Source organism: Lipotes vexillifer, unplaced genomic scaffold, assembly GCF_000442215.2.
Source record: "Lipotes vexillifer unplaced genomic scaffold, Lipotes_vexillifer_v1.1 scaffold1925, whole genome shotgun sequence".
In the NCBI taxonomy this organism is placed as follows: Eukaryota; Metazoa; Chordata; class Mammalia; order Artiodactyla; family Lipotidae; genus Lipotes; species Lipotes vexillifer.
In genome coordinates, this window is record NW_006788812.1 from 41,347 (window position 1) to 49,418 (window position 8,072).

The window sequence follows — 8,072 nt, forward strand, 5'->3', positions numbered from 1 at the left end:
TCTTTTTTTTTTTTTTTTTTTTTGCGGTATGCGGTACACCTCACACTGTTGTGGTCTCTCCCGTGGCGGAGCACAGGCTCCAGACGCGCAGGCTCAGCGGCCATGGCTCACGGGCCCAGCCGCTCCGCGGCATGTGGGATCCTCCCGGACCAGGGCACAAACCCGTGTCCCCTGCATCGGCAGGCGGACTCTCAACCACTGCGCCACCAGGGAAGCCCTATTGCTTATTATCTTATAGGTTAAATTCTATCTCCCCAAATGATATGTTGAAATCCTAACCCTTGGTATCTGTGAGTGTGACTCATTTTAGAAATAGGGTCTTTGCAGATGTCATCAGGTTAAGATGGGGTCTTAGGGTGGCCCTAATCTGATATGACTGGTGTCCTTCTAAGAAGGGAAAAATGCCATGTTAAAAACAGACACACAGGAAGAACACAACGTGATGTCAGAGGCAGAGTTTGGATTGTAGTCTTTACAGTTGTAAACTAAGGAACACCAACTATCAACGGCCAGCACCAGAAACCGGGGAGAGGCAAGGAAGTATTCTACCCAGAGTCTTAGATGGAACATGGCCCTATGACAGCTTGATTTCAGACTTCTAGCCTCTGCAACTGTGAGGGGAAAAAATTCTGTTGTTTTAAGGCACTAAATTTGTGATAATTTGTCATGGTAACTAGGAAATTCATACGCTAGGAAACATATACACTCTCTACTCTTGCTTACATTTAGAGATATTATGACAATATTAGAAGTGCAATGTGCTGTCAATCTCAAGAAAAGACAGGTGATTGTTCAGCACCTCATTGGCCAGGATATTAACCCCAAACACAGTGGAAGTTCTTTGAAATAACCAGTATTGAAATTTAATATACAAATATATGACAAAGAATTGTGCTGAATTCAGAAATAGTGACACCTTCTCTTTAGCCAAGCACTGTGGACATTCTATTTCACTAATAAGCTGCAGAGTCGGGGTCAGAAAGGTTGCGAAATGAATGATTTAACCTAAGATAGTTGGACAGCTGGCCTAGTTCCCAAAAGAGAAGTCTGTGAAATTTTCCATGAAATCCTGACACTGTTTCAAGAGGCAGCAGCTAGGACAGCTCCCTCCTCAGCAGTGGAAAAGTACAGAAGTTACTGTCTCCTGACCAAGCACCTGACTATGTGGTCCTGCCTGTGTCAGCCAGAAACTGGTCCATTTTTCTTGTTGGGCAAGGATACTATCTTCTACTTAGGAGTACTTATTTCCAGTGTTGAGCAAACCCATCAATTACAGTATGTAGACCCATTTACACCTCTGAATGTAAAGAGGGGATTGTTGATGTAAAAACCAGTAAAAGGAAAAGAGGTCTGAGGAAGAGGCAGTAGCAATGATCTAAGCTCCAGAAGATCTTGCTTCCTTCTCTAGCTCCACCATCTATCAGCCCTGGGGCTTGCTTAGGCAAAGTTAGTACCAATGTAGGGTACGTTTCCCCATATACCCAATGCAGGGAGAAATGCCGCATCTATCTGAGGATCAAAATAAATGACATAGGAAATGAAAAAGATCTTTGAGAATGTAAAGTCCTATAACAATTTAAGGGTTTTAAATGTTCCCTGGAGGCTGCTAGAATTTGACACACAACCTACCCTCCTCTGGTACCGTATTTCTAAAGACCATTACACACATTGATTCTATTACACACACTGATTCTCTTACACAAACCAAAAGGGGGGTGGCAGAGTGCTCCAAATCCAGAGAATGCCATAACATTAGCTACAGAGTAAACTTCAGACTCCATCACAGAGTTTGCAGCACCTTCCCTAACCCGTGTCCAGCATTCTTTTACAGCTGTACATTCCTGTGTGTGCCCTTACAAGCACCACTGTTTATGAAAGGAATAAGGCCAACTGGTTCAGCTTGAGCTCTTAGACCCCTGGGCAAGTTAATTAACTGACCTGGTCTCACTGTCCTCAGCTATAAAATGGGATCAATCATTCTACATATCACCAAATAAAGTGTAACAGGACCAGGCACATAGTAACTGCTCAATAAATGTTTCCTGTAATCATTATCATTATTATTATTTTTTTTTTTTCTTGCGTTATGCGGGCCTCTCACTGTTGTGGCCTCTCCCATTTGCGGAGCACAGGCTCCGGACGCGCAGGCTCAGCGGCCATGGCTCACGGGCCCAGCCGCTCCGCGGCACGTGGGACCCTCCCGAAACGGGGCACGAACCCGCGTCTCCCGCATCGGCAGGCGGACTCTCAAGCACTGCGCCACCAGGGAAGCCCTATTATCATTATTATTCACACTTTTCCCTGCAACTACCCTGGACTGCTGTGCTCCCTGAATATGCATGGTTCTTTCCAACTTAACCTTTGTTCATAACACATGGTTCACCTGGATTCACTTACTTCACCTCTATCTGTAAAAATCCTACCCATTCTCCCAGGCCAAGTTTAAATGCTACATCCTTCATGAAGCCTTGCCTGATATCCCCAAGCAGATATGAGCATCACCTCCCCAGAGCATCCAAAGTACATCTAAAGGACCTCTCTTAGGATGAATCACACTTTGCCCTGTGAAAATTATGTGCACCTGCCTTTCTTCTGTAATAACTTGTAAGCCCCCAGTCCTACCCCAAGACAGAGATTCTTTCTCATTCATCTTTGTATCCCTCCTGCCGTTAGAAGAGTGACTTTCTCATAAGAGCTGCTCGGTATGCATTTGATGAATACATCCATAATCTCCCCAAAGCTCTGGCAGTTGATTTATTCTCCTAGTGATTCTTTTCTTTGGACAATGTAGGTATTTGATGAATAATATTTACTGTGTGCTTAATACTTAATGTAAATTATATTTACTGGGTAGTTTGGCTTAATTATAATAAGAATGAAATAATTTGGCAGTTTGAAAGGAAAATCCAATACAGTAATAACATATATTTTAAACTTTATTTCTATTATGATAAGTTGCCATCAATTGCAGTATTCACCATTGATTTACTAACAACCTTTCAAGGAAAGCTTTCACATTAAATGTGCCCATAGATGGTAAGAAGCATCTTAATTTCACAAAGGTAAAGGGTAAAGTAAAGGTGTAAGAACATGAAGTGCAGTCAGGTTCCCCTCCATATCCCAAGATGTACACACATTAAACTAGACTCACCAGTCAGTCCTGTAGAGCAGAACGCAGCCTAGCATCTCATTTATCTCAGACTTTTCTTTTTCTATTGATTGGACCTCACGTTTTGTCACTTCTGCCTCTAGAATGTCTAACATCTGTCTCCTCCTTTCCATGACCACCTGCTGCTTCCAAGCTGAGGCCCTGGGTTCAGTCCTCAACACATACAATAGCAGGCAATGGGTCTCCCAATATAGCGTCTCCCAAACCTAACTGTTACTATCTAATCATGTCCTACCCCATGCCTACTGAATTAAGTTTAGACTTCTTAGCCTTGCATTAAAAGTTACCCACCATCTAATTCTTACCTAATGTTCCAGTCTTAAGTTTTAATCTAAATAAATTGACTTAGAGGTGCCAAGATATAATAGCCTTCCTCCTGAGAACATACCTAGCATTGTCATACCTCTGCATCTTTTTTTAAGTTATTCCCTCTTCCTAAAGCTCCCTTCTATTCATTGAAATCCCCTCTGCTATTAAGAGCTGAGTTCAAATTCCACCTCCCCTGTGAAGTATTCCCTTTCGACAGCAGCCAAAATATCTCATTACCACTACTGAACTCCCATAAAATTTAGTATGGTACATCACCATATAACCCAGTTATTTATTTGCATGGCCAATATCCTATTAGGACAGGAACCCCAATTTATATCTATTTGTGACCCTCATAGACTTGAACATCTTGGTTTAGTGAAAACTGGATTAACATATGTCAAATAAGTAAGATTTTTGAAACAGGTAATTTCGTTGATTAGATGTCACATGGCGGTTTCTGAGATGACATGGAGGGAGTCAGACCGAATAAAAATTTCTGAAATTAAGAATTCTATTTCAAGCTATTTTGCACACTCACTCGGTGGGACACTCGGAAGCGTGGTAGAGGAACACACCAGACATGTTTAGAATGCACTAGAAGGTGAAACAGCCATTGTCCCAACCAATTCTTGTTTTTAGACCAAGCAGAACAAGTGCAAAGTGGAAATTATAAAACGTTAGTTTCAGAGTCAGAGAGGGGGGAAACCAGGGTGTAAATAATTTACAAAATACCTGTATTTTGCATTAGCGGTGTCAGGAAAAATGTATCATTACTATTCTACAGGAAAGAGAGAAGCAAGGAAAAATAATGCCAGTTTGCAGGAAGAGAAAAGGAAGCACTTTATGTCTTTCTCGCTAGTGGTATGAATTCAGCAGATAAGCTCCTGTAACACAGAGAATTTCAGCACCACTCTTCTCCATAAGACTGGAGAGGAATAAAAATGAAGTCTGTGTAAGAGATGCATCTGGAGAGAGACAGTAATTACTGGCCAGGACTGTTTAAAATTCTCAGTAGGACCTCAAAGAAACACACTGAACATGGCTGAGCAACGGAAGGAAAGCATAGCAACTGCTTGGAGGGAGGAACAAAGAGAGGAAAATATAACCCTGGCTTCCAGCTACAAGCTAAAAAAACTGAATGAAGGAAAAGCCAGATTGTATCGATCTGTCACTCCTATCCATGATGTGATATTCAACTCCACCATAGGTGTATAAGATGTACTTCCCCTCCCTGGTAAGAATATTGTTAACATTTCCTAGTCTTTCTCATGCTGCTGCATTTCCTCTCCCTAAATAATACCTATCATAAGGGCCAAGTGTGTTTGTGTCACATATTTTGTCTTACACACCTGGCAAAAATTCTGTACATATTACATACCGATACAGAACCAAATAGGGAATGTTTCCTTCCCTCTTGACTCCAGAAAACAGACCCAAGATTTCACTCCCAGAACCAAGGGTTGTAAGGTGTTTTTTTTTTTTTTGCGGTACGCGGGCCTCTCACTGTTGTGGACTCTCCCGCCGCGGAGCACAGGCTCCGGACGCGCAGGCCCAGCGGCCATGGCTCCCGGGCCCAGCCGCTCCGCGGCACGTGGGATCCTCCCGGACCGGGGCACGAACCCGCGTCCCCTGCATCGGCAGGAGGACTCCCAACCACCGCGCCACCAGGGAAGCCCTGTAAGGTGTTTTTTTGCCAGGCTACTGACTCCCACCTTTCCCTGGCTTTGAGAGTCAATTTACTAACTAGCTTTTAAAGTAGATTTTTCAAAATAGATGTTTTTGAAATATTCTTTCTAAAATGCAGGGATAGGGACTTCCTTCGTGGTGCAGTGGTTAAGAATCCGTCTGCCAATTCAGGGGACACGGGTTGGAGTCCTGGTCCCGGAAGATCCCACGTGCCGCGGGGCAACTAAGCCCGTGTGCCACAACTACTGAGCCTGCGTTCTAGAGCTCGCAAGCCACAACTACTGAGCCCACGTGCCACAACTACTGAAGCCCACGCGCCTAGAGCCCATGCTCCGCAACAAGAGAAGCCACCACAATGAGAAGCCCGCACACCGCGACGAAGAGTAGCTCCTGCTCGCCGCAACTAGAGAAAGCCCGCGAGCAGCAATGAAGACCCAATGCAGCCAAAAATAAAAATAAAATAAACAAATTTTTTTTAATTAAAAAAGAATTAGCCAGGAACCTTTAAAAAGATAAAATAAAATGCAGGGATAACATGAGCAATGGTGTTCACTACGATTAACTGATTTGTTTTCCAATTATTGCTAACCGATGACTTTATTTTTCAAAGGGTAGAAATTCCCTAAAATAGTAAAGAGTTCACAAGTGCATAGCAATATTGATTTGTCACTCTCCACTGGACCCATTGCTTGCTGTTTGCTATCCTTTGCTTAATGGTTTGGCTTTTGAAACATGGCTCACTCTTTCAAGCAACTGGAAAACAAAAACCCCCTAAATTAGTGAACTCTCCAGGAAAAAGAGTATACTTATCCGCAATGCTGGGTAGGGGGGTTGGATAGGGACACGCTAGGAAGTAAAACAGCCTTTGCCATTTTCAAGTGAACCGCCTTGCCCTAGTGTGACTTCCCCTTTCCTCCACTTTTGGAATGTGATTTCCCTAGAGGCAGGAATCATGTCATGGAAACTTTAGACTGCATGGGACTTTGAAGATTGTCTAGTCCTTGCTCAACAAACCCTGAACCCCTCTTTGTCATTCTCCAAGGAAGGAGTAGTTAGTTATTTACTCGATTCCATGGGACTGTGAAGGTTTTAGGTGTGGAGAGGAATGCAGTTCTGCTATTTTGCTTTTAAGTACTGAAAGTCTGTTAGTTTTATTTAATTTTGTGATTGCCTTTCTTTTTATTTCCTTTTTTAGCCCCACTTTTTTTTTTTTTTTTTTTTTTTTTTTAACCCCCTTTTTTTTTTTTTTTTTTTTTTTTGCCAAAACTCTTAACACAGTTTGCAAAGACACACACAAAACTGGCATGCAAACCAGGTTTGAAAAAAAGTAGGGCAGGCTGGAAGGAAACAAGTAGACTCCCCAGAAGAAATTGTACTTGGCATTAATTTTTCTATTTACATTCTTTTTTTTTCTTTTTTACAGCTGGTATTTGAACTGCTAAGAATAAGTAAGACACAATGGGCTTTACAAAGGGAAGGAAAGAAGATAAACATTGAACCCAAATGCCAACATCATAGATTAAATAAAATTCCCCCCAATTCTATGAATGTTTCATCCCTAGCTTTAAAAATGCAGTATTTTTTTTCTTACCAAGGTTAACACCATACACTCTGTACATTTCTTCTTGTTCCACATTTCTGGTAGATGAGAAGCCATTATAAAGTTTGAGCTGGAGAGACCTTAAAAATTAACCAGTGCTCTCACTGACTAATACGGACAATTCGATACAAAGAGGTAAACCGACTTGGGTCATTGGCAGCAGCTGTAGAACAAGGCAAAGTCTCCTACCTCACAGAGCAATGCTCTTCCTGCCAAACCATACTACCTTTTACTGGAAGATCATCATGAGAACCCACTTTGCCGTTTTCTCACCTTAGTTCATAAATCCAAATTTTCAATCATTTTTATGGTCTTTCAACTAATCTGTAAAATTTCAACATGGCACAAGTAATTTTTCTACAAAATACAAAATAAGCAGTTCATTTTGTTGTAATGGTATCAAAAGTTCCAGCTCTCTAAACTTACTATGTTTCTATTCCTCCCAGTAAAAATAATTCTTTGCTGCTATTTTGACTTTAGACCAAATTCTCATACATATTTCTGTTTTTGCTCTTTTCCTACTCTTTTTCATGTGCTACAGATCAGATTGCTAAGATTTCTGAAGCCTGACACAAGAATCGTTTAGTACTCAATCCTGCTGCCTACTGCCTGTCATCCATCCATCAATTCAAAAATGAATATGTAGGAATGTATTTCACAGTCTTGGCAGGACAAATTTTTTAAAGACTCTTACTGATTTACAACATTATACTAAATTGCTAGAAATATACTCTGACAAAAAATAACTCCCAATACTAAAACATAGTTATAGGAAAGCAAAAAAAAAAAAAAAAAAACCTGGAAAAAAGTCCGAGATAAAACAACTCTAAATGAAACTGCTTTTCTTATTACTTATTCTTCTAAATTAAATAAATCTAAGACTTTTTTTTGTCCTTGATTATTTAACATAGAAAGGAAAGGAGGTAGAATACAGATTCAATCATGGTAACTGGAATTTCATTAGAAAATAAAATTAATATGTTAAAGCAAAAAAATCCATTGTACTAAAATATGCACCCTGAATTAGCATGACCTTTTTTCACGGGAAGGAAGAATATCATGGATATAAGGAATCTCACTCTCTAATAAATATTCTGTCCACTGAGCCCTTTCTGTCTCAGGTGGAAAGCTAAGGAGATGCAAAGTTAACTTAATATACACATAATAAAGTTTTTAAAACACATGTGGACATTGTCACAGACTTTTTGTTCAATATCAGTCTACGTAAGAATAAGAATTTGGGGTAGTCATTGCAAAAGCATCCTAAGTGTGCTGCCTAGAAAAAGTATGCCTTTTTTCCTCTGG